General features: G+C 37.5%; 3 long non-coding RNA genes and 1 pseudogene across 4 annotated transcripts; 3 read left to right on the top strand and 1 right to left on the bottom strand.

Annotated features, from left to right (window-relative positions):
- Positions 1-618: 618 nt before the first annotated feature.
- LOC103332966 (uncharacterized) lies at positions 619-9,266 on the top strand (annotated as a pseudogene). The gene is made up of 5 exons (XR_016124203.1): positions 619-870; positions 3,388-3,595; positions 6,486-6,576; positions 6,966-7,158; positions 7,667-9,266. The product of XR_016124203.1 is annotated as an uncharacterized LOC103332966 (transcript).
- Positions 9,267-19,288: 10,022 nt separating this feature from the next.
- Positions 19,289-20,598, bottom strand: LOC148919516 (uncharacterized). The gene is made up of 2 exons (XR_016124761.1): positions 20,122-20,598; positions 19,289-20,013 (listed from the first exon to the last, which is right to left on the bottom strand). It is a non-coding gene; the product is annotated as an uncharacterized LOC148919516 (long non-coding RNA).
- On the top strand, positions 19,901-21,126 carry LOC148919515 (uncharacterized). The gene is made up of 2 exons (XR_016124762.1): positions 19,901-20,037; positions 20,592-21,126. It is a non-coding gene; the product is annotated as an uncharacterized LOC148919515 (long non-coding RNA).
- A 2,104-nt stretch (positions 21,127-23,230) lies between these two features.
- On the top strand, positions 23,231-26,155 carry LOC107881185 (uncharacterized). Its single transcript, XR_001677820.2, has 2 exons — positions 23,231-23,551; positions 23,938-26,155. It is a non-coding gene; the product is annotated as an uncharacterized LOC107881185 (long non-coding RNA).
- The last annotated feature ends 308 nt before the right edge of the window (positions 26,156-26,463 follow it).

Below are 26,463 nucleotides of genomic sequence, written 5' to 3'. Positions count from 1 at the left end.
GATTCTCGAACAATGTTGGCCAACAAATCTGGACGATCACCTTGGAAGTGACCGAACTTGTATCTGTACTAAGCACGTTCGGATTTCACAAAACCCTAAATCCTACAAATTTTTAATTAAAATTTCCAAAATAAATAAAATAAAATCTTACATGTTGTTCAAGTTCTCTGTCAAAATCAAAGTATGCTAAATCCCCAAAGTGGCCGATTGTAATAACCCGATCCTAAATTAATATTTAATTATTAATTTATTCAAGTAAAAGACAATTTTACCCTGAAAATATTTTAATGGTTTAAAAGTTGACTTTTTGTTTGTAACAACCCGGTCTTTAATTAATATTTAATTATTAATTTATTCTAATAAAAGACCACCATATCCCTAGAATATTTTAATAGTTTAAAAGTTGACTTTTTGACCGGAAAAGAATTTGAGGATTTCAGTTATACTGTTGCGTGAAGCGCGACGAAACGAGTTAGACATGCGTGCACGCTCGATTATGAGTTGTAACGAAGGAGGAAATGTCTAGAAACAAAAAGGACGTTTTGGGAATTTCAAAATTTGTCGGTGCTACAGTAATGCTACAGTACCCGGGTCTATTTCTTCTTCCTCCTCGCGAGAGAAACCAGATTTCTGGTTCTCTCTCTCTCTCCGCGCACACTCACCTTCAAGTGATGATTTCGTCGCCATCCGGTATCCGTTTTGAGTGAAATTTGTTGCAAAATTTTCGTATCGATGTCCTCTACCTAACCCAGCCCAGCTCCGACGTTAGCCGCAGCGAAACCGCCGGAAAACTCGAAGGAAGTTGCCGGTTTTGGCAGAATTTCCAAGCTTTCGTTCTCCGTCGTCCGGCCACCAAATCGGACGAGTGAGGTATGGTTTTCTAGCTATTTTCCATGCTCTAGCTGCTGGTTGGATAGGATTTCAGGAATTCCAAGCGTAAACACTTCGATTTCCAAGTTAGGTTTCAGCCGGTTTTGAGGGTGCGATTCCGGCCACTTCCGGCCAGTTTTTGGGGTAGGTCCAAGAACAAAAGTGGCTCCAAATAGGGTGTTACACCTAGGGTAGGAACCTTGAGCCGTGATTCGGAGTTTTTCCGGCGAAGCGTTATCACTTTAGGCATCACGCGCTGCCGGCGCGTGTGGCGGCGCGTGGACAGCAGGGTGGGGACCACAATCAGTCCTAGAATAATCCCTTAGTCCTCACGAGCGCGTAGGATTTCGCGAATCTTAATTCGGATAACGTTTGAACCCCGAACGGATCTCGCGCAGTGTGTGATTTCCGGGTTCAGTTTGAACCGTTGGACCGTAGTCATGTTCGGTATGTTGATCTGGTAATTCGGGATCGTATAGTATTTGTGGATCTTAAAGCGGAGTCCGGATACTCAGGGAATGCCACCTTAGAGCTAGGTTTACTGATGAAACAAACTAGTTGCAGATCGAGGCAGAGGAAAAACTTGTGTGGCTTGATCCTCGATGAGAAGTGCGTAGGCTCTGATTATCGTGCACCACGAGTTAGGGCCTTAGTATTTGTGTTATTGTTTTGGGACATTTTGGTCATTTATCACCTACACCCACCGTGTCGGTTTAAGGTTCGACCGGATTAAAGTGGAATTTGGGTCAGGTCGTTTCATTGTTTGGGAAGGAATTTGGGAATTTCAATTGTAATGTTGCACAAAACACGTCGAGATGAGTCCGTAGACAAATAGTTGGCTCAAATCGGAGTTATAACGAAGAAGTTATGATCTACGGAAGCTCAGTGGCATAACCATAAATATTTCGAAGTTCAGTTTTTAAAAACCCAGATTTTTCATCTCTTTGTGGCAGCACGAACAGCCAACTTCAAACCGAGATTTCTCCTCCGTCCAGCCACCAATTCCGACGCCACAACTTGCAAACTCTTCATCTCTCTCCACTATTCACATCCATACCAATTTCCAGCCCCCAAATCCAAGGAATTAAACCCAAAATTCGAGCCAAAATTGAGCCAAAAACAGAGCCATTTCGGCTGTTTCGAAACCAGAAATTTCGACAGCTTTTCCGGCCACCACCAGCCCCCAAATTAATCCCAAAACACTCCCTTACCTCCCCTATGTGTTTTCCCTCGAAGATCCGACCCAATTTAAAGTAGAAATTGTCTATTCCAAACCCAAAACTTTCTAGGTTTTTCAAAGACAAAATTGTTCCTTCGAGGGCTTTAACGGTGGAATTGATCTTCGCGCTAAGGTATAAAGTTACTCCCCTTGATGTGCTTGATTTGTAGGTATGATTATTGGCCGGCGGTTTGGAGTTTTTTGATCGCTGGAAAATTGCTCAACACCCGCCGGCGGTGTCGGCATGTCGGACTAAGCCAGTGACACGGCTGGATGCTCTGCGAGTCTCGGCCTTACGATACATAGCGTATCATTTATCATGGAAGCTCCTTAGCATACCATCCAATTTGTCTGAAAATCCATCAATGTGAGTTATTTTACTCTCAATATCAAACACCTTTGCTTGCAGAGCCTCTATCTTTGATTCTCGAACAATGTTGGCCAACAAATCTGGACGGTCACGTCTGAAGTGACCGAACTTGTGTCCGTACTCAGCACATTCGGATTTCACAAAACCCTAGTAATAAAATGAGGTTAAAATCCTACAAATTCTTAATTAAAATTTCCAAAAAAAAATTCAAATCTTACATGTTGTTCAAGTTCTCTGTCAAAATCAAAGTGTGCCAAATCCCCAGAGTGGCCATTAATGATGACCTTTCTAAGACTTGATACGCTAGCCATGACGAAAGTGTCATCTGTCTTCCATGTCATGGCTCCCAAATTGCCATTAGAAACAACAGCATAGAGACTTCAGGACTAAGCCAGTGACACGGCAGGATGCTCTGTTAGTCTTGGCCTTACGTGTTTCGTGTAATTGTAGATCGTTCAACTTGTCAGACATGTCAGCAAGATTATGCATTTTGGGGATCATGTTATCAATAGCATCGTTGAATGCGCGTTGTAGCGTTTCCATTGCTGCGTCAGAAACAACTTCCACTTCAACAAAATGCTTTTTATAATCAGCCATCAGCTTTACAGATTCAGGAACCAGCTTTGTACTGCCGCCAAGAAGCACGTAAGGCCGAGACTGGCAGAGCATCCAGCCGTGTCACTGGCTTAGTCTGAAGTCTCTATGCTGTTGTCTCTAATGACAATTTGGGAGCCATGACATGGAAGACGGATGACACTTTTGCCATAGCTAGCGAATCAAGTCTAAGAATGGTCATCAGTAATGGCCACTTTGGGGATTTGGCATACTTTGATTTTGACACAGAACTTGAACAACATGTAAGATTTGAATTTTTTTTTGGAAATTTTAATTAAGAATTTGTAGAATTTTAACCCCATTTTATTACTAGGGTTTTGTGAAATCCGAACGTCTTGAGTACAGACACAAGTTCGGTCACTTCCGACGTGACCGTCCAGATTTGTTGGCCAACATTGTTCGAGAATCAAAGATAGAGGCTTTGCAAGCAAAGGTGTTTGATATTGAGAGGAAAATAACTCAAATTGATGGATTTTCAGACAAATTGGATATGCTAAGGAGCTTCCATGATAAATGATACGGTATGTATCTTAAGCATAGTGCTCTTAGCTATGATCATGTGGTTTTTTTATAATGTATTTGGCATAATAAAGAGCCTAGAGTGAAAAGGAACTTAATACTTGTGCTTGGTTGTTAATCGGTCTTGGAGTCAGCCAGTTTGGTAGGCTTACTGTTATATGATTAGCTGTAAAAGCTAGTTATAAATACCGAAGCTTAGTCTCCTAAGATTCATTAAGAAGTTAGAAATCCTACTGAAGTCTGGAAAAATTAGAAAACAAGTTAGGAACTAATTTCAGGAATCATATCCTGCTCCAAAATTGGAGATAATGAATGTTACAAATTCCTTTATAGCTGCCCAAATGTCCAGGAGAGCTTTTGAACATACTGTGCCACATGAAAGCTCTTGAATACAGCCCAGAAGTTGCTAAGGGTGAGTTTCATATAATTTTTCCTGTGCGTTTGGTATAATAAAGAGCCCTAGAGTGAAAAGGAACTTAATGCTTGTGCTTGGTTGTTAATCAGTCTTGGAGTCAGCGAGCTAGGTAGGTTTATTGTTATATGATTAGCTGTTATGTAAATACTGAAGCTTGGTCTTGTAAAATTAATTAAGAAGAGAAATCTAGGAAATATACAGAGCACTTTCTTCTTTTGCTTCTGTGCTTCTTCAATAGCTTCTCACGTAATCCCAATAAATTTGGAAACTAGAAATCTGGAAAAGTAGAAATCCTACTGAAATCTGGACAAATTAGAAATTGATTCCTTTTTAGCTGGCCAAATGTCTAAGAGAGCTTTTGAACATACTGTTTCACATGAAAGCTCTTGAATATGGCCCTGAAGTTGCTAAGGATGAGTTTCATAGAATTTTTCCTGTGAGTTAGAATTGCTACTTCTCTCTGTCTCTCTTTTCCTTTTTGTTATTTCTTTCTATATTTGAATTCTTTTGTTTTGAAATTGATTCCTCGTCAATCTCAGCACAATACGTGGCTAGGCTACCCAAAGTTCATTTCTCAACTGATGGCATTGCTTGATGTTCTAGTGTCATTTTAGTTGTTTGCCATGGTCAGCTTCTGACATAAATATGCGTAATTCATGTAGAATTGAGACAAGTATGATATGGTGACTTTTGTGGGGGCCAAGTACTCTGGTTTTGATAGGTATTTGTTATGTTCCATGCAAGTTTGGTTGTGGATTACATTCTTGTTCAAAAAAATAAAATCTCAGCACAATATCTAAATAAAGGCATAAGCATCATCGTTACAGATTCTCAAGTTTTTATTATTATTCTTTTTTAATGAAATGGATATGATAACGAGGCATGAATTATCTCTTCCAATTTCTAGTCGTAGTGATGATCCTGCCCATGAATTCATTGTCTTGTTTTGTATTGTAGTATAGGAAATACAGAATCTTATAAATAAAAACCAGATGGGTTATTGGATTCTATTTCTGGTGTTTGTGGGTCTATTAGATGTTTATCTATTATCGAGGGTTGTTTTGTTTTGTGCTTGTGTGAGATTATAGATTCCTGCTTATGAAAATCTATATAAAACTCTGAAAGTATGTCACTTAAAAGTCATTAAAAATTTGTAAAATTTATGAAAGTCACCCCTTAAAAAGGTCTACAGAAGGTTTTATATGGATTGAATGCACCCCTCAATAACTCAAAGTCTCCTCTAATGAATTACGAAGGGGTATTTAGTATTTACAATAAAATATCTTTAAATTGAAAGGAAATTAATACTTATGTTAGGAAAGAAATCCTAATCCAAATAAATTAGGAAACTAGAAATCCTACTGAAATCAGGAAAACTTAGGGCCTGTTAGTAACAGAATTCAATATGCATAAACGCATATTAGGAGTTTCACTAAAACACCCAAAATGGAGGTTGAAATTATAAAAAAACCCAACACCCAAAACACTTTATAAACACACCCAAAACCCATCATTACACACACTCAAAACCCATTTATAAACACACCCAAAAAGTTGACTTTGGGGTTGATTTTGGGTGTGTTTCTATGTTTAAATAGTGCTTGGGTTTTTTTATAAATACATGTCTAGGATTGGGTTTATTTATAAATTTGTATATCCATTATCCTACTTAGTAAAAGCATTCAGTATGCAAACAATTAAAAGGACAACTCGGCTATTATGTTCAATTGGAAGTTGCCTTCACTATACTATGCATATGTCGTCCAGGCTGCTGCTACCTGAGATAAAACAAACAAAAAGCAATATTAAAATTAAAATAAACAAATTACATGCAAATAAAAGTACGATGAGGACATCTTTGTCGAACCCATTAGGGCATACAAACGAAAGAGATGGAAGAGGAAATCGTTAATTCGGTCTTCAAATCCTGTAATTTTGGAGCATTAGATAATTCATGCAATTAGTTCCTACCTTGTTTTCTAAGGGCCCGTATGATAACCATTTCAATTTTAGTTTTTATTTTTTATGCTAGAGTATAGAGAGAATTGAGCCCCCAAATTATTTTTTGGGAAAATTAAGGACACAAACTTTATAAAAATTATTTTAAAACTAATGCAGAACTAGTAGACAGCCAAATGCAGAACTAGTAGAACACAACAAAATATATGGTTCAGTTTGAACAGAAAGGCAAATGCATGCGCCAGCCTAGAGAAACACAAAGGAAAAGGGCCTTTTGAGCTGCTACAATTTTGGGAAACGATCCTAGAAGCAAAATAGCAGTTTCCCAAAAGGAACACAAAACAAAAGGAGCCAACAGCACCTCCTCCACTATAAAAGCCCCTTCCAGCCGCGAGAAACTCCAGAATGTTTTTTTTTTCTTTCAAACTCAATATTATTTCCCTCAGTATTTTTTCTTTATTTCTTTTCTTATGGGTGAACCGGAAAACCCCCTCCTCAATGAATTCTGGGCCACGCAGTCAACTCCTCCTGAGCCGGCGGCCGGCCAATGCTTGAAACCGACCCTTAATGATTGCACAAGCTTCAATCGGAACAGAATTGCCGACAATGGTAAGGAACTTTTTAATTTCTCCAATTTGTGGCATTTAGATCCCTTTTTCGAATCTAGTTTCATGACCGTTATGTAATTTTGTTACTGGTGATTAGAGTTGGTGGTTAACATGATAGAATGATCATGTGTTAATGGGTCTTATTGGAAATTAGCTAGTTATGGTCAGAAAGCAACAGTCTTTGGAACTAATATGTTTTTTGCTGCTATTGATAATCACATGAGTTGCTGCTGCTCTTGAAAATCATATGTACAAAGTAAAGTAAGAGCTTTTTCCTTAGATTGATAATGCTTTAATTGTTATGGCCATGGTATGTACGCATAAACATTGATATTTTGATGGCCAAGGTAATTAGACTCTTGTTTTATGATGATATATGAAATCTTGCAGGAATTCAGACATCTCGTGATGCTAAACGTGTTGCTGGATCTGCAAAGATATCAGAGTTCAGCAACAAGAACAGAACATTGTCCTCCAATACTCTTATGAGCTCTGAGCAGGAAATTGAATGCGGCGGGGCTTCCATGAAGCTTGTATCTGGATTTCTTAAGCAAAAGCAATTCGAGGAGGACATTCAATGCAGGTTTCTTTCTAATTACACAATTTATATTTATAGAATTGAAAACATATTAGAATTATCAGTTTTCTATGGCTTCTGGGGATAATTATTTTTACGAACATTCATATTGATCGATGCCTCATTTATTTATAAAATTCTTCAGACCCAGGTTTCCAACATTTAGATATAGGTTTTTTTGTCGGAAGCTAGTTGTTGAACACAGTTGTATTTTTGGTGAAGCTTTATTTTTGTTGAAAAAACAGCTAAAACTTTTCGAAAACAGAAGAGGATGAGAAAATAGTATATCACTTTAGTGAACAGGGATGCATCAAGAAAGAAAACCATGTTAATCATTATACCTTCCTATATCCCTTGGTACTTGGTTCTTGATGAGCTAACATCATCGCCATATCTAGAAACAAGGTTAAACAAGTTTGACCGTTTGATTTTTTTTTTCCTTAATTTGTCAATTCCACACAGCATATTTTTAGAGGGCATACATTATGTGTATAATATATATTGCATGGCTCAGGTTGATTAATTGCGATACTCCTACCAAAGGAAGGAAAAGATCCCAGTCATCTCTTGGATTGCCAACCTCTAGTGAGTTAAAAAGATCGAAGAGATCATCACCAGCAGAAAGAAGACCATCATCAATTGATGATCTCCCTGACACGGCATTGGTTGAAATCCTTTGCCGACTTCCATCAAGTAAATTTGTGTTTCAATGCCAGTGTGTGTGCAAGCGTTGGCGCACACTCATCTCAGATCCTTATTTTATCGGCCGCTTTGTACATATCCAAGGTTATAGGAAAACTCCAAAGATATGCACTCTAATAAGTCAAAAAGGAGAGGAATTCCCTCCTAAAATGCCATGGTCATCCAAGCTACTAACCCCAGTGTTCAAACGAATAATGAGATTCCACTCTTTGAGAAAAGAGCCAGTTGTGGTAGCAACGTATAATGACTTAGTTTTGTGCTGTGCAACTGAGGATTATCAACGCAATTACTACATCTGCAATGCATACACCATGCAATGGGTTGCTGTTCCTCCCACCCCAGGTCGATGCCACGATAGGGTACTAGTGGGATTCATCTGTGATATTCCCTACTATAATTCTAAGAAAGAAGATTGGAAAGGGCATAACGTCCAGCTTAATACTGAGTGTATGTGCAACATTGTGAGAATTCTGCCTCCTGATGAATATGCAAATGATGACGAATGTGATTCCTTAAAATTAAGCGTGGAGATCTTCTCTTCTGAGACTGGTGAATGAAGAGAATCAGTTGTGGCTTCCCCACGATTCTTTGATTTTGATGACCTTGAAGATCTCTCCTTCGCATACAATGGGATGTTATATTGGACAAGTGATGAAGAACTCCTTTTTGTTGGTTTGGGTCTCTTCAACGACAATAACACGACAAGTAGTAGTAGTGGTAATGGTGATGGCATTATTGATCATAAACTTCATTTTACTGTATTTGAGGAGCCTCTAAATGGACGTTTTGTAGTTGAGTACCTAGGTATGTTCGGAGGATGTGTGCGAATGTGTGACTTTAAGGCGGCTACCAATACTCTGTATGTTTGGGAGTTGAAAGAACAAGATCATGATTGGATGGTTGATGGAGCTGCTGGCAGATTGTGTTTAACTAACCACAGGGTATATCACTTGGACCCAAAAATGTATCTGGATGGTCCATTTACGTGCGAAATGCAGCCTTTTGACCCATATAATGAGGATATTTTGTACCTGCGTGTGGACGGAGATATTATCAAGTGCAACATTCATACAAAAAAGTGGTCTAGGATAGGCAGTGTCCAGTTGGTAATGGTGACTATTGGCCAGTTGAGCTCCCATGGTGGCCGACTCCAGTTCCTAGATTACCGCAGCATGCCCATGGTGGAGGAACTAGCAGCTAGTAGATAACTTGGATTCAAGTACTAACCTTTTATTTGTTAAAGTTGGATTATTTGTATTTGATATACTCAGCAAAGTTGGATTATTTTTTAATTATTCTTTTTGTTAACTGTTTTTTCCATCTTTTCTTATTATGGCGATATATGGAGGACTGCGAATTGAGGTCGTTCTATACACGCCCAGTTTATTAATTAAAGCATTCTTTAAGCTGAATTGAAGTTTTGCAATCTTATTCTTGATTCTTTCTTTTGTTTTGTTTTGTTTCTGTTTTTGTTTTAAGTTTTCTGATGTGCATCTTATAATCTTCTTCTTCATCATTTGGTTGCTTTCTATTTTCTGTTATACAAATTAGCCCTGGGTTTGAGTGTTAAGATTTGATTTTTGCATGATTCTAAGTAATTTGTTTCAATAGTCCCTGTATCCAGAGGTTCGACATAAATGCTTGCTCTGTTATGTGATGAAGAATCAAGGAAGGTATATGATGATGTTCCATATAATTGTTGACCTTAAACAATACTATCAGAAATGGGCTGTTTAGGGCGACACCTTTTGATTTTGTTTTGTATCATTCTTGCTTTCCGTATAAAATAATTACATAGTTAAATATGAGTTTGTTTACCGGAAAATAAAAGGTTTCTTATTATTATTATTATTATTATTATTTAAAAGGGTAGCCGCGCGGCTATACTGTTTTTAGCTGGGTTGTCTTATTTTTCATAATACGTCTAGCCGAGCGGCTATACTCTGTTATTTAAAAAAGCGTATAGCCCACCGGCTATACTACGTTTAAAAACAGTATAGCCGGTCGGCTATAGCTTTTTCGACACGTGGCGAAGCGAGTGCAGTCCCCAGGCTGCTTTTGTAAAAACAAGTATAGCCGTGCGGCTTATAATAAAAATAGTATAGCCGACCGGCTATACTACGGTTTTTATTATGAAAAATTAGTATATCCGCGCGGCTACACTATTTTTGACATGTGGCGAAACGGTCGCTAGGGGCCAGCGGGTTGTCCTTTTTTAATTATGGTATAGCCGAGCGGCTATACCGGGGAGTCGTACTAAAAAAAGTATCGCCGCCTGGCTATACTATTTTTGACACGAGGCGAAATGGGCGCAGGCATATTCTTTTTTTATTAATAAATAGTATAGCCGCGCGGCTATACTAGGCACACGATCCAACTGTCAGGAATTACCAAGGAGTTGACCACGCACGCATCTACGTCATATCTCTACCGCCAAGAATCCAATTACTTCTTTGCCTCCTCAAATTCCAAAGGCCTCACCAAACAAACAGATAAAATTCAACGATCAACCGAAAAAGAAACCTAAAGGGTCAATATTCGTCACTTCGCGTTAGCTTCCTTCCGCCATAAGCAGAGCGTGTCTGCTTGCTCCCCAAGCCAACCCAAACCTTTATAAATACCCAAATGCTTCTCAAGCCCCAAACCACATCAAATTAGAAAAAACCCCATTTCTTGCTTCACTTGAACACCAAAAAAACCTATATATTTTAGGCCATGTCGACGGTAGGTTATGGTTTTGCTGAAGCATATGTGCTCAGAGGCCTCCACAAGAAGAAGCTGAAGATGGAGCAAGAAGAAGAACGAGCCAAGCTGGGCAGAGCTGAATCTGAAATTGGTCAGCCTAGCGGTTGTTTGTTTCGGGTGATGAAGAAAGTCCATCCGAGCAATGCTCAGAGTCAAAGGGCTTGTTCAGCTGAAACAAAAGAAACTGCACAAGTTAGGGCTTTGGACCAGAAAATTTGATAGAGCTCAGGCTCATGATGTTTGTAGCTGCTTTCAGTAAAATGGGTTGTGCATATTAATGAAGCCCAATTGTTGTTTTCCATTTTCCAGGAAAAAAAATTGTTCTGAAAAAGTATATGTTTGGGCTACGTAATGCTTTTAGTTTAAGACTTTTTAATGGGTTGGATCTATTGGTTTCAGTCCAAATTCCAGGCCCAGTTTGTATTATTATGACAGCAATTGTTTTTTTATTTGTTTAATGGATTTTGTAGATCATTATAATTAATTTTGTTGCACTTGAGCATACTCATTACACGTTTAACTTTGTTTTGTTGATGGCCCAAAGTCGGTTAAATGAAGACTTCCAAAAACACGAACGATTTAGTGTGGTAATGCACACTTATCTGCCTCCGATATGGGACCCAATGGCTAGGCCTTATCATATATAGTGAGAAAATCTCATTTTGATCCTCCACTTTTTGTTCTTGTTTCTCAAACAAGTAACATCTAGGGCTTAATTATTGATATATCTTGGACTGTACTCATGTCACGTTGGAATATTTATTAGATTTTTTACAAGAGTTAATGCAAAATAAGACACTAAATTCAAGTTTGGAGGATTAAATAAAGACAGATTGAATGTTAGAAGGCAAAATGAGATTGAAAATAAAACGGAGTTTTGAGGGTCATATCTATACGACTATATCAATAATTAAGCCTAAAATTATTCTCACAATCTCTCTCAAGTCAGTTCTAAGAAGGACTAGGTGACTGAGGCCTACAGCCTATGTGAGACTTTTGAGCTTATGGGTCAAGATAGTAATGTATTTCTAAATAGTGATTTACATGCTCATGAATTTGGAATGGCATCATCAAATTGACTTTTGCACACACATTGATTGATTACTATTTAATTTACTATTTGCAAAGAAACTCATATTTAACTATGCATAATTATTTTATACGGAAAGCAAGTAAGAATGATACAAAACAAAATCAAAAGGTAGCACCCTAAACAGCCCATTTCTGATAGTATTTATAACAGAGGAAGAAACACCAGCTGTGGAGAAGCTATTGGTTTTTCAGAATCAGGAGTTGGGGTTCATGGATGGTTGAGGCTTTGTTGTTTTTCATTTGGATGTTTGAGATTTTATATTGTTTTGTTCCCGGGTAAATGTCTCTTTCTGCGTCTTTCTCCTTTCTCTCTCTCACATGTCACAAACATCAGCTGTTTAAAAACTTGCAACGTTTTGAATGATTGAACGATCTCATTTTTCTTGGTATAATTCACACACACACGAAAAAAAAGGCAAATAACTGTGATGCAGTCTAAGAAGAAAACCGCCAATTCGAAAAATATTTGCTTTGAGCCATTACTCTTTCTTTCTCAGGAGAATTGAACTCCACTTCTCCTCACTTCTCAAAGAAGTGGATAATAGCAAACCTTCACCTCCAAAGGACGCAGAAGACACAAAGACCCAATTGCAGTTTTTCAAGAAATTCAAGCCTTCTTTGGGCATTCTTGGCTTCTTTTTGGTCACTCTTCTCTCTTCATCAGCCGCTTCTCGTACTTGGATTACAACGCAGTTCTTAGCGGGATTCGTTCTCGTGGGGTTGCATCTTGCTGGGTTTTTGATGATTTATGTGTTAATGACAATGAACTGTGTGCCATCTGCTCCAACCCAGAAAAAAAAAAAAAAATTAAAAAAAAAAGGGTCTAGGCTCCCGCCTAGATGCCAGGCGACCTGGGCGGATTTTTTAATATTTGTAATTATTTAATATCTCCTTAACATGCTCCAAGGCCCTGCACCAACGGAATTGCCAGGGTTCAATAACTCCTTAAATGCTCCCAGAAAGGCGAACCAAGAAGACGGCCAACAAACCACAATATCAGAAAGTGTAATGGTAAACTTTATATAGGAAAAGAATAGGTGTAGTTGGAATATTTAAGGAAATTTTTTTGGGTCAGCAGAGAAATGAGCAACCTTTTGGTTTCATTAGCGGACAATGAGTTTTAATCTTTAAAAATGCAAAAATACTACAAGTTACGAAATTGTGACCTTGCAAGAGAATGCTCGGAAATGACAAGAGATAAGTGGTGGTGATAAGTGGTGGTCAGCCAACAGAATTATCCAAATATATATATTTTCAAAGCTCAAATTATGGAAGATGGTGTGAATTGTTTCTACTAGGCTGTTAGTTGATACAAAGATCAGTTATAAGCAGTATCTGCTATACATCTAACATTAGGATAAAGAACAACCGTCTTCATATAATCAAATAACACCACATGCATACAGAAAACGCATGCAATATTGTGCAGTTTCTTTCACTACAAACGATCATCAGCCATCAAAATGGTTACGAATGTATTACCTTGCAGCAAAAGCAAGCTTAGTGCTGCAGCTTTATATGGGTACATTTTCCAGGGTTGAGTTCTTGGGATGTATTCAATGAAATTCTTGAAAAGACAGACATAGTGACCATACCAGGAAAAGGATTTGGTCCTGGAGGTGAAGAGTACATCAGAGTTGGTGCTCTTGCCCACAGAGAAAGTATATTGGAAGCTTCAAAAAGGCTAAAAACTCTTTTTTAACTTAAATTATTTCATAAATATTTGAACCCAGTTGACAGGTACTTGGAGCAAGAATGACCATCTTCCTGGAGAACTTTATTGGTTCATGAGATGAATTAGGATTGGACAATTATTTGGTGCTGATAAGGAAAAATCTAATTGAACTGTATTGCATTGTTCATAAGATTTGTTTCTTCTCAGCCCATTATTGCTTGTGACTTGTATAAATTGTGTTTGTCCTCATTCAACATGGCATCTTGAACCTTCTGGCCTTCTTTCTTTTTATAGTTTCTTGCACTCTCCAGATGATGATTGAATTATTTACAAAAGTTACAATTTATATTTGTTAAACTTTTTGAGATTGTACCAAATTTGTACCTTGACCAACTGACATGATTTCATGTTACAAACACGAACAGAAAAATTAAGTGGTTAGTTGGTTGCATGATGAGTTGACATGATAATAACACGTTTATTAATGTTCATTCGCGAAATACTATGAAAATAAGGTTTTTAGGTTCAATGGTTCATGAATTTTCATATGATTTGCATTTTGGTTCCTCAATTTCCAAAATCATTCCTATGGTTCTTCAACTTTAGTTTCGTTAGACAAATGATCCTGCCGCCATTTTTGTTAACTTTTTATGTTAAATTCAGGGACAAAATGGTTTTTTTGTATTATTTTTAATTTCCACCATATGAATATTCCAACATAGCTATAGACAACCTCCACCCGACATCGAGCCACCATCTCGACAACAATTGATGACGCTCCCCCAACCCACACCATACCCACCCTCCTTGCGATGACGAGGATAGGAAGAAAGTTTTTCAGTTTTTATTTTTTGGGTGAAAGGAATATTCACATGGTGGAAATTAAAAATAATACAAATATACCATTTTGCCCTCACATTTAACAAAACAGATAACAAAATTGACGGCCATGAGAGAAGAGTGGAAGGGATTGGGTTTTAGGATTTCTAGCGAGTCTCACAGACCTGATTCACCTGATAAGCTGCTGTTAGTCGCAGATCTAGGGTTTTGGGTTCTGTGAGTTCTTCACGAATGGATAGTCCGAACATCTCAATTTTTAAAATTGGGGCTTGGACAGGCTATAAGCCCATTATGGGCGTTGGGGAGAAAAACCCATTTGTCAAAAATTAATACAGAAGAATAAACACAGTGGTTGGGGAGAAAAACCCATTTGTAAGTTGTGTTTTTCACATTTTCAGTCCATAACCACAGTGGTTGACTACTACAAGGAAAATGCAAAAATAATTGTGGACGCATTCAGATCACTTGGGTTGAAGGTGTATGGTGGCAAAAATGCACCTTATATATGGGTACATTTTCCAGGGTTGAGTTCTTGGGATGTTGTTTGAGGCTAGTTGAAATCTATCAGGTTAGACCCAAGATCCAACAAGGAGGTCAACCATTTGAGCTTGAGCGACCCCAAATCAACAAGAATGACGAGAGGCCCAAAATTAATAAAAGCGGTTGAGCATGTAAATGCGGTCGAACATGTAAATGTGGACAAGCATGTAAAAGTGGCCAAGCACCTAAATGCGAAGAGCACAAAAGTGGTCGAATGACTAAAAGCGGTTGAATGCATAAATTTAGCCGAGACGTAAATGAGGAGAGAGCATCCGTAGAAGAATTTTCACACATGTTACAATCCAAGAGAATTATGTCAATCCGATGGTCAACCAAAGTTAATGTAGTAGAGCTCAGAATGGAATGCAGATCAAATCAAAATAATTATTCAAATTAAACCACAAGCATAAATCAGGGCAATTGATGCAATCAACCAAAATATGTTATTTATCAAGGAGGAAATTATGACCAATTTCAAGGCCAATTGATGATCAGCCAAATTGAAACGTGTTGTAGCCCTTATAAATACCAAGCTATAAAAGAGAGAAATGAGGCCCAACACAACACACAACTTGTCATTTTACATAATTTTCAATTTCTATCCTAAGGAAAAACGTAAATTGTCATTTATTTTACTCAATTTACATTACGCACTTGTTTTTAAATTATTTATTTTATACACTTTAATTTCCATCATTTACTTTACACAATTTAATTATCATACTCATCCTTTCAATTCCATTTAAATTCAAGAACCTTTACAATTTACGCACTTGTTCTTTATTTCATCCATATTTCTTAGTCAATCTTCATTTCTATCCACTTCACATCACTTGGTTTGTCACATAAAGCTACTTAGGATGAGCAGGTTCTTTGCTTGATGGAACAATTATTTGATTAAAGATATATCTTGGATGCATCATCCACTCACATTCCCTTCAAGCCAAATTCGTGAATTGGTGGTGGCATGCCCGAACACTCAATTAAAGAAGGACCCAAAATTTCTTTCAATCGGCCTATCCAACCTAAAATAAGGAAACATATATATTCAATGAAATTTCTGAAACGACAGACATAGTGACCATGCCAGGAAATGGATTTGGTCCTGGAAGTGAAGAGTATATAAGAGTTGGTGCTTGTTGATGAAGACTTTTGTATCGACATGTTGGTGCTTTGTTGTTGTTATTTTTGTGTTTTTCGTATATTTGCAAAGTTAGTTGAGGACGGAGGGCTTTTCATCTCTTGAGCCAAAGCTCAAGTAAAATAGCAAAGCGAGTTGCCACTTGGACCTTTGGCCAACAAAATTCCATAAACAGCTGTTAAAATTATCCAAACTGCTGCTATACCTTTCAAGTTTCTACAGGGCATGATGCAAATACACAATCTAAGACATCTTATCGAAGATGACCTTTTGAAATTAAAATTAGAGTAGAGAGTCAGATGATTTGTAAGAAGAGGAAAAAGAGGAAAATTTGGCAATACTATCTCATCCACCCTCAAATTCTGTCAACAACTCCCTAAACTCATCGTCAGTGCTCTTGAGTATCAATGGCAAGGCACTTCCACTCAACTCTACACAACCTCCATGTGCCTTGGCTTTATCCTCTTCTCCAAGCTAAAAGCGAAGTACTGAGGAAATTGCTTAGTTCCTCCAACTTCTTCAAAATGTCCACACAAAAAGTATTCAAACTTTGGCTATGCATGAAAATCAACCACCAAGGGTGCAAAGAGCACCATTTGGTTCACGGTGGGTGTTCATATCCCACTCTGAATGCGAAGAAGTTCAACACCTCAGCTGGTTTCTTTTGGTGAAGACTAGCATGGTAGACCGGTCCTTGTTTTGGATTTGTGTCTCTTGGAATGATCTTTAATTTTCTTCTCTGGTTGGTTTGTTTTCTGTAAACATAATATGCTACCAAGGGGAGTATGTATTTACACAGGAAAATCATGAAAACAAAATTGCCCAGAAAACCTCAAGAAGAGGATGAGTAAAGTAGAGGGATTTGATCGGGGCACCCAACTGGATTTTGGAAGAGAATTTGTGCTCATAACGTGTTATATAACTAAAGGAAATTGTAGAGAGAAATGAGGAGTAGAGGAAGACAATAGAAATTAGTCTCTAAAACTTCTTTTCATTCATCTTTGATAAGCATCTATTTATAGGCTTACAATTATAGGTATTTAACTCACAAATTATAGCTACTAATTATATCAATAAGAGCATATGTTACAAATATCAAAAGGTGGAGATAATGGTTATTATGGTGGTCATCCACATTCCCATATATTTATAACAAGCTCTACTTATATGCTTGAGTCATATGATTTATGGCATGGAAGATTAGGGCATGTTAATTATGATAAATTGTGTCAATTAATTAACATGGAACTAATACCTAAGTTTCATATTGATTTCCATAATAAATGTGAAACCTGTGTTGAAGCAAAACTAACTAGACCATCATTCCAGTCTATAGAAAGAAGTACAGAACCTTTAGAAATAATTCACAATGATAGTTGTGACTTGAAATTTGTACAAACTAGAGGTGATAAAAAGCATTTTGTTACTTTTATTGATGATTGTACAAGATACTGTCAAGTATATTTGCTAAGAAGCAAAGATGAGGCCATAGAAATGTTCAAACATTATAAAAGTGAAGTTGATAAAATAAAGATATATATATTAAGAAGTGATAGAGGTGGGGAATATGAATCACCTTTTGGTGAATTTTGTTCCCAACACAGAATTATTCATCAAACTACTGCTCCATACTCACCTCAGCAAAATGGTATTGTTGAACTCAAAAATCTTACTTTAAAAGAAATGATGAATGCTTTGCTAGTAAGTTCTAGAGCACCCCATAATTTGTGGGAGGAAGCTTTACTTTCTGCTAATTACATTGTCAACAAATTGCCTCATAAAAAGTTAGACAATACGCCTTATGAGTTAAGGAAAGGTCACAAGCCTTCCTATAAATACTTGAAAGTGTGGCAGTGAAAGTGTGGCAGTGTCTAGCTAAAGTTGTGGTTCCAAACCCTAAAAAGGTTAAGATAGGACCCAAAACTATTGACTGTATCTTTATCGGTTATGCCATTAACAATAGTGCATATCGTTTCCTTGTACACAAATTTGATATATTAAATGTACATGTGAATATGATTTTTGAATCAAGGAATGCATCTTTATTTGAAAATGTATTTACTTATAAGGATGCACAAGAAAGAAATACACTTAAAAGAACCTATGATATTGTTAATAGCAATAGCCAAGAAAGTCATCAAGAAAATATAGACTAAGAGACTGCATAACTAGAAACCTGAACGTGAACCCAAGCGCAATAAGAGAGCTAAGATAACGAAATCTTTTGGTCCTGAGTTTCTAACTTATTTGTTAGAAAATGAGCCTCAAACTTACAAAAAAGCCATAACTTCTCCTGAAGCTCCTTTATTGAAATAGACTACTAATGCCGAAGCTAAATTCATCATGCAGAATCACACTTGAGAACTTGTGGATCTTCCTCCTGGAAATAATCCATTGGATTATAAATGGATTTTTAAGAAGAAAATGAAAGCTAATGGATCAGTTGACAAATACAAGGCAAGGCTTGTTGTCAAAGATTATAAGCAAAGAGAATGATTGGATTACTTTGACACATATTCACCAGTTACGAGAATAACATAAATAAGAATGTTAATTTCAATTGCAGCATTGCAAAATCTTGAGATACATCAAATGGATGTGAAAACAGCATTTCTAAATAGTGGTTTAGATGAGAAAATTTATATGGAACAACCTGAAGGGTTTATTGTTCCTGGACAAGAAAAGAAAGTCTATAAGTTTGTTAAGTCTTAAAGCAAGCACCAAAGCAATGACATCTGAAATTTGACCCCCATGCACTAATGTCAAATGGTTTCAAGATCAATGAGTGTGATAAATGTGTTTATATGAAAAACACTCAAGATGGTTTTGTCATTGTTTGTCTTTATGTTGATGATATGTTAATTATCAATAGCAATATTAGGATGATTAAATCTACCAATAAAATATTGACTAATAATATTGACATATTTGGGAGTAGTAGATGTGATTCTAGGGATTAAAATTTCTAGAACATCTGATGGACTAGTTTTATCCCAATCACATTATATTGAGAAAATATAGAAGATAATAACAACATCATATTAAATAATAATACAATTTAGGTATTAATGACAAAAATCTTTATGCAAAAAGTCACTTTTGATCTCTGTAGTTTGCTACTTTTACTATTTTGGTTTATGTCGTTTCAATTTGATCAATTTTATCTCTCTAATTTTCAATTTTAGCAATTCAAGAGCAATCTTTAATTTCTGTCCCTACCATTAGTGCAAAAGAATTATCCTTCAAGCAGTATCAATCAATAGTGGTTAAATTATTTTTGTGTTTAAACTACAAATGTGCTCTCTGGAAAAGAAAAACATACATTTTTTCTAATATCAGGTTTTTTTTTTGTTATTTAATTTTTTTAACAAGGTGGTAAAATAGTTAAAAAAAAAAGAAGATGAATGAAGGAAACATACATTTAATAAAGGTAAGGAAATTGAGAGAAGGTCAAAAAGAAGGGTTTGAAAAATATACTCCTCAGCCGTAATCGCCAAAACCCCAAAACGCAAATTCAAACTTCAAAATCGTCCACACGCCCTAATCGCCAAAACCCCAATTCAAATTTCGATCGTCCAAACACACCCAATCATAATTCAAGATCGTACCCTAATCTCCCAAAGTCCCAAAACTCATTTTCAAAATTGAAGATCGTCCAGACGCACCCAACCAATCGCCAAAACACCCAATTCAAAATTCGATCGTCCAAACACACCCAACCCTAATCGACCAATAGATTCTTCTGATAATGGCTGACCCTCGATGAGTTTAACGAGTTTCAGGCGAAGCAACGTGAACGGCGTGATCGATCTGGGCCTTCTTCGCCTGCGGCCGTCAAAATTGATACCGCAACAACCGCCGCCGTCGAAATTAATACCGAAACAGCAGCCGTCAATTTCGCCGCAACAGCCGCCGCCGTTGAAATTGATGCAACAGCCTCCGCCGCAGATGCCGACGCTGTGTTTGACGCAAAAATCGCAGTCGCAGAACACGCCTACCGGCTCGCGCTTACCGGCATTCTTTCTCAGCATCCTGTGCTTGCCAACGTGGGCGGTCGTCTGATCGACCTAGAGGTAAAGGCTAAAGTTCACCCATGGCCGTGGATTCATCAAAAGCCTGTATGCAGCTGTGGACAATGTGAATCTTTTAGGTATTCATTGGACGACAGATCGATCTTTCTTAATAGGGGGAAAATCAGAACTACGAAAGACATAATGCATAATTAAACATTTACCTAGAAACTCCTTTAATGCACAATATAATACAAGAATCATCTACCATGAATTCAAAGAAATTCCGAAAATAATTAATACCATTTATCATTATTTTCCCCTTCAAAGCTTCTTATCAACGCCCTCCAACTTGTCTGAAAAATCATCCATCTTCCCATCAATTTGATTAATTTCTCTTCAACAACGCCAACCTTTTCCTGCAGTGATTTGATTTCTGGTTCTTGATTCCTTTCTCGAACAATTGTTTCCAGCAGATCTGTTTGACCCATTTTGAAATGATCGTGTCTGTATTCAAGCTTAGAAAGCTTCACAAAACCCTGTTAAGAAATTAGGTTCGAAAATATTTTGCAAAATTAAGTGAAGTTTCTAACCGGAAACGGCTAGGGAGAGGAAAGGTTCCTTTTTTTAGGGTACTCCCGTTAGAAACTTCACTTAATTTTGCAAAATATTTTCTAACCTAATTTCTTAACAGGGTTTTGTGAAGCTTTCTAAGCTTGAATACAGACACGATCGTTTCAAAATGGGTCGAACAGATCTGCTGGAAACAATTGTTCGAGAAAGGAATCAAGAACCAGAAATCAAATCACTGCAAGAAAAGGTTGGCGTTATTGAAGAGAAGATTAATCAAATTGATGGGAAGATGAATGATTTTTCAAACAAGTTGGAGGGCGTGATAAGAAGCTTTGAAGGGGAAAATAATGATAAATGGTATTAATTATTTTCGGAATTTCTTTGAATTCATGGTAGATGATTCTTGTATTATATTGTGCATTAAAGGAGTTTCTAGGTAAATGTTTAATTATGCATTATGTCTTTGTTCGACTGGCTGCCATTTTTTCCCTGTGGGAAGTTACCTAGTAAGAAAAGATGGAGTAATTTAGTGGGAAGTTAACTTGTTTTTGAGCATTTACCACTTTGGAAAACAGACACTTTCTTTATTAGATTGAACAACCCAACCTCTTCCTCCTCTGCTTCTGACCCAATTTTAAAACTCCCTCAATTGTTTCCATGATTCTCTCTTTCCATCGCTTTCACTCCATGGTTCTCGTTTGCAGTTTTAGCCGAGAAAGATTCAACATATTCCATACATCAAACAAAACATAATTAAAATTAAAACAAAAACTACAAACAAGGCACAATAATAAATAAAAAAACAACACAACCAAACCATAAGCAATAGTAAACAACACAACCAAACCATAAGTAAATAAAACATAACCAAAGCATTTATGCTCCATCATTCATCTTCATTCCCTTTCACCGCCCATATATGCTCTATCAAGTCAAGTTGACGGCTTTCATGAATATACGAAGATTGCATCTCTGTATATCAATCTATCATCCGGGTTATCATATGATCGTCCCTCACCAACGGTTCCGGCTCAAACGGTTCTCCATTTGGCCCCATGGCCCTTTCATAAATCCGGGTCAAGGCCGTGTTTATTGGATCCGGTTCATAGACATCTCCAAAGCATCATAATCGTACTCATCCTCCACAATCATATTATGGAGGATGATGCAAGTCATCATAATGCTTCGGAGGATCTCCTCATCAAATATACAGGCCGCACCTCGAACAATCAACCATCGAACTTGAAGGATGCCAAAACACCTTTTGACATCTTTCCTGTATCCTTCTTGATAGGTATCAAATAATTTTTGCTTATGGGATCGGGGATTTGGAATGGATTTGACAAATGTGGTCCACCTTGGGTAGATACTGTCAGCTAGATAATACCCCGTCTGGTAGACTGTATTGTTGACTTGATATGTAATATTGGGGCCTTGGCCGCTCAAAACATCGTTGAAGACCGGAGATTGACCCAGACGTTGAGGTCATTTTGGGCTCCGCAACTCAAGAAAGCATGCCAAACCCATGTGTCGGGCGAACGGCTTCAAGATGATACTTTTGTGCCTTTTCTATTTCCGTAATCACCTTGCTGCTTGGGCAATTCTTCCATTGCCAATGCATGCAAATCGATGCTACCAATCATTCCCGAAATCCTCGAGCTTCGCTTTTGTAGAAGCCGTTGGAGGTCCTCGGGAGTAGGTCTACGCAGGTAGTCCCTAGTGTACAGATTTTCAACTGCATCACAAAATCTTACCAAAGCCTCCAACGTAGTGGACTTCCCCATTCGGGCAACCTCATCCACCTAATCAGCAGATGCTCCATACGCCAACATTCGTATAACATTGTAGCTTTTGCTCGGAAGAAGGCCCAAAACCCCAGTAGCATCACACTTTTGAACAAGGTACGCATCATAATTGCAAATATCATGCATGACTTTATTGAACAAATGGGGTTGCATTCTAAATCGCCTTCGAAAATCAACATCAGAGTACAAAGCAGTTGGGATAAAATAATCTTCCAAAAGATTCTTACCCCGAGAATACCTATGTCTGCTACATTCCGGTGACGGCCGATTTATGAACCACGGCGGCGACCTTGGTTCTCTTCATCTTCCATTGCCACTGCTATGAGAACTTGTTCATCGACTTGCCTCTGCAACTCATTGATTTCATCGGCTCTACGGTTTCTCTCCTTTCTTTCTCTCTCTTGCCTCTCCAAGCATCTCCTATATTCTTCCATTGAGAATGAATGGAGTGTGAATTCTAAACTCTAAGAAATGAAAATATTGAAAGATGTGGTGTGAGAGGTATGAGGTGAGCCTCTGGTTTTATAGAAAAATTTGGCAAGATAGAGATGCCGATGGCTTGATTTGATTGGATGAAAATTTTATCTGAAATTTGAAATTCATCCGAAATTTGAACCCAAATTTATCTGAAATTTGAATTTTGAAATTCATTCGAAATTTGAACCCAAAAATTTATCTGAATTTTGAATTTTGAAATTCATCCGAAATTTGAACCCAAAAATCTTATCCCGAAATTTTATCCGATTATGAATAGTCTTGACACGTAGGAACCCGAAAATCTTATCCAAAATATTATCCAAATTAATTATTGAGGTAAAAATTTGTGAATAAAACAAAAAAATGAATAGTAATCGCCCTTAACAAAGGCAACGGTGGAAACACAAAATTGATTTGCAAGAACTACTATTCACATGAATAGTGGGCTTAACTCCCATTGCCATAAGAAAAATGGAGTTGCTATAAAGGAAACACAAAACAATCCCAAACCCCAAAGGAAACACACACAAAAAAGGAGCCAACGGCACCTCCTCCACTATAAAAGGCCCTTCCAGCCGCGAGAAACCCCATTCTAATTTCTTTTTTCCAAACTCAATTTTATCTCTCTCAGTATTTTTATTTATTTCTTTTCTTATGGGTGAATCGGAAAACCGCCTCCTCAATCAATTCTGGGCCGCGCAGTCAACTCCTCCTGAGCCGGCTCCCATCGCGGACCAATGCTTGAAACCGACCCTTAATGTTTGCACAAGCTTCAATCGGAAGAGAATTGCCGACAATGGTAAGGAACTTTTAAATTTCTCCAATTTGTGGAATTTAGATCCCTTTTTCGAATCTAGTTTCATGACCGTTATGTAATTTTGTTACTGGTGATTAGAGTTAGTGGTTAACATGATAGAATGGTCATATGTTAATGGGTCTTATTGGAAATTAGCTAGTTATGGTCAGAAAGCAACAGTCTTTGGAACTAATATGTTTATTGCTGCTATTGATAATCACATGAGTTGCTGCTGCTCTTGAAAATCATATGTACAAAGTAAAGTAAGAGATTTTTCCTTAGACTGATGATGCTTTAATTGTTATGGCCATGGTATATGCATCAACTTTGAAGTTTTGATGGCCAAGGTAATTAGACTCTTGTTTTATGATGATAAATGAATCTTGCAGGAATTCAGACATCTCGTGATGCCAAACGTGTTGCTGGATCTGCAAAGATATCAGAGTTGAGCAACAAGAACAGAACATTGTCCTCCAATACTCTTATGAGCTCTGAGCAGGAAATTGAATGCGGCAGGGCTTCCATGAAGCTTGCATCTGGATTTCTTAAGTAGAAGCAATTCGAGGAGGACATTCAATGCAGGTTTCTTTCTAATTACACAATTTATATTCCTAGAATTGAAAACAGATTAGAATTATCAGTTTTCTATGGCTTCTAGGGATAATTATTTTTAGGAGCATTCATATTGATCGATGCCTCATTTATTTATGAAATTCTTCAGACCCAGGTTTCCAACATTTAGATTTAGGTTTTTTGTCAGAAGCTAGTTGTTGAACACAGTTGTACTTTTGGTGTAGCTTTAATTTTGTTGAAAAAACAGCTAAAACCTTTTGAAAACAGAAGAGGATGAGAAAATAGTATATCACTTTAGTGAATAAGGATGCATCAAGAAAGAAAACCATGTTAGTCATTATACCTTCCTATATCCCTTGGTACTTGGCTCTTGATGAGCTAACATCATCGCCATATCTAGTAACAAGGTTAAACATGACTGTTTGATTTTTTTTTTCCCCTTAATATGTCAATTCCACACAGCATTTTTTTAGAGGGCATACATTATGTGTAGAATATATATTGCATGGCTCAGGTTGATTAATTGTGATACTCCTACCAAAGGAAGGAAGAGATCCCAGTCATCTCTTGGATTGCCAACCTCTAGTCAGTTAAAAAGATCAAAGAGATCATCACCAGCAGAAAGAAGACCATCATCAATTGATGATCTCCCTGACACGGCATTGGTTGAAATCCTTTGCCGACTTCCATCAAGTAAATTTGTGTTTCAATGCCAGTGTGTGTCCAAGCGTTGGCGCACACTCATCTCAGATCCTTATTTTATTGTTCGCTTTGTGCATATCCAAGGTTATAGGAAAACTCCAAAGATGTGCACTCTAATAAGTCAAAAAGGAGAGGAATTCCCTCCTAAAATGCCATGGTCATCCAAGCTACTAACCCCAGTGTTCAAACAAATAATGAGTTTCCACTCTTTGAGAAAAGGGCCAGTTGTGGTAGCAACGTATAATGACTTAGTTTTGTGCTGCGCAACTGAGGATTATCAACGCAATTATTACATCTGCAATGCATACACCATGCAATGGGTTGCTCTTCCTCCCACCCCAGGTCGATGCCACGATAGGGTACTAGTGGGATTCATCTGTGATATTCCCTACTATAATTCTAAGAAAGAAGATTGGAAAGGGCATAACATCCAGCTTAATGCTAAGTGTGTGTGCAACGTTGTGAGAATTCTTCCTCCTGATGAATCTGCAAATGATGACAAATGTGATTCCTTAAAATTAAGCGTGGAGATCTTCTCTTCTGAGACTGGTGAATGAAGAGAATCAGTTGTGGCTTCCCCACGATACTTTGATTTTGATGACCTTGAAGATATATCCTTTGCATACAATGGGATGTTATATTGGACAAGTGACGAAGACCTTCTTTTTGTTGGTTTGGGTCCCTTCAACGACAATAACACGACAACTAGTAGTAGTAGTAGCGGTAATGGTGATGGCGTTATTGATCATAAACTTCATTTGACTGTATTTGAGGAGCCTCTAAATGGACGTTTTGTAGTTGAGTACCTAGGTATGTTCGGAGGATGTGTCCGGATGTGTGACTTTAAGGAGGCTACCAAAACTCTGTATGTTTGGGAGTTGAAAGAACAAGATCATGATCGGATGGTCGATGGAGCTGCTGGCAGATTGTGTTTAACTAACCACAGGGTATATCAGTTGGACCCAAAAATGTATCCAGATGGTCCATTTACATGCGAAATGCAGGCTTTTGACCCAAATAATAAGGATATTTTGTATCTGCGTGTGGACGGAGATATTATCAAGTGCAATATTCATACAAAAAAGTGGTCTAGGATAGTTAGACGGTGTCCAGTTCGTAATGGTGACTATTGGCCAGTTGAGCTCCCATGGTGGCCGACTCCAGTTCCTAGATTACCGCAGCATGCCCATGGTGGAGGAACTAGCTGCTAGTAGATAACTTGAATTGAAGTACTAAACTTTTATTTATTAAAGTTGGATTATTTGTATTTGATATACTCAGCAATGTTACACTTGTATTTGCTGGTAATTACCCTAGCATTTTTTTTAATTACTCTTTTTGTTAACTGGATTTTTTTTTTTTCCTTCATCTTTTCTTATTATGGCGATATATGGAGGACTGCGAGTCGTTCTGTACACGCCCAGTTTATTAATTAAAGCATTTTTTAAGCTGAATTGAAGTTTTGCAATCTTATTCTTGGTTCTTTCTTTTGTTTTAAGTTTTCTGACGTGCATCTTATAATCTTGTTCTTCATCATTTGGTTGCTTTCTATTTTCTGTTATACAAATTTGCCCTTTGATTTTTGCATGATTCTAAGTAATTTGTTTCGATAGTCCCTGTATCCAGAGGCTCCACGTAAA

Source organism: Prunus mume, linkage group LG2, assembly GCF_029339155.1.
Source record: "Prunus mume cultivar Tortuosa linkage group LG2, ASM2933915v1, whole genome shotgun sequence".
Taxonomy (NCBI): domain Eukaryota; kingdom Viridiplantae; phylum Streptophyta; class Magnoliopsida; order Rosales; family Rosaceae; genus Prunus; species Prunus mume.
Note: the sequence above shows the minus strand (reverse complement) of the source record. Positions and strands in the feature narration are given on the sequence as shown.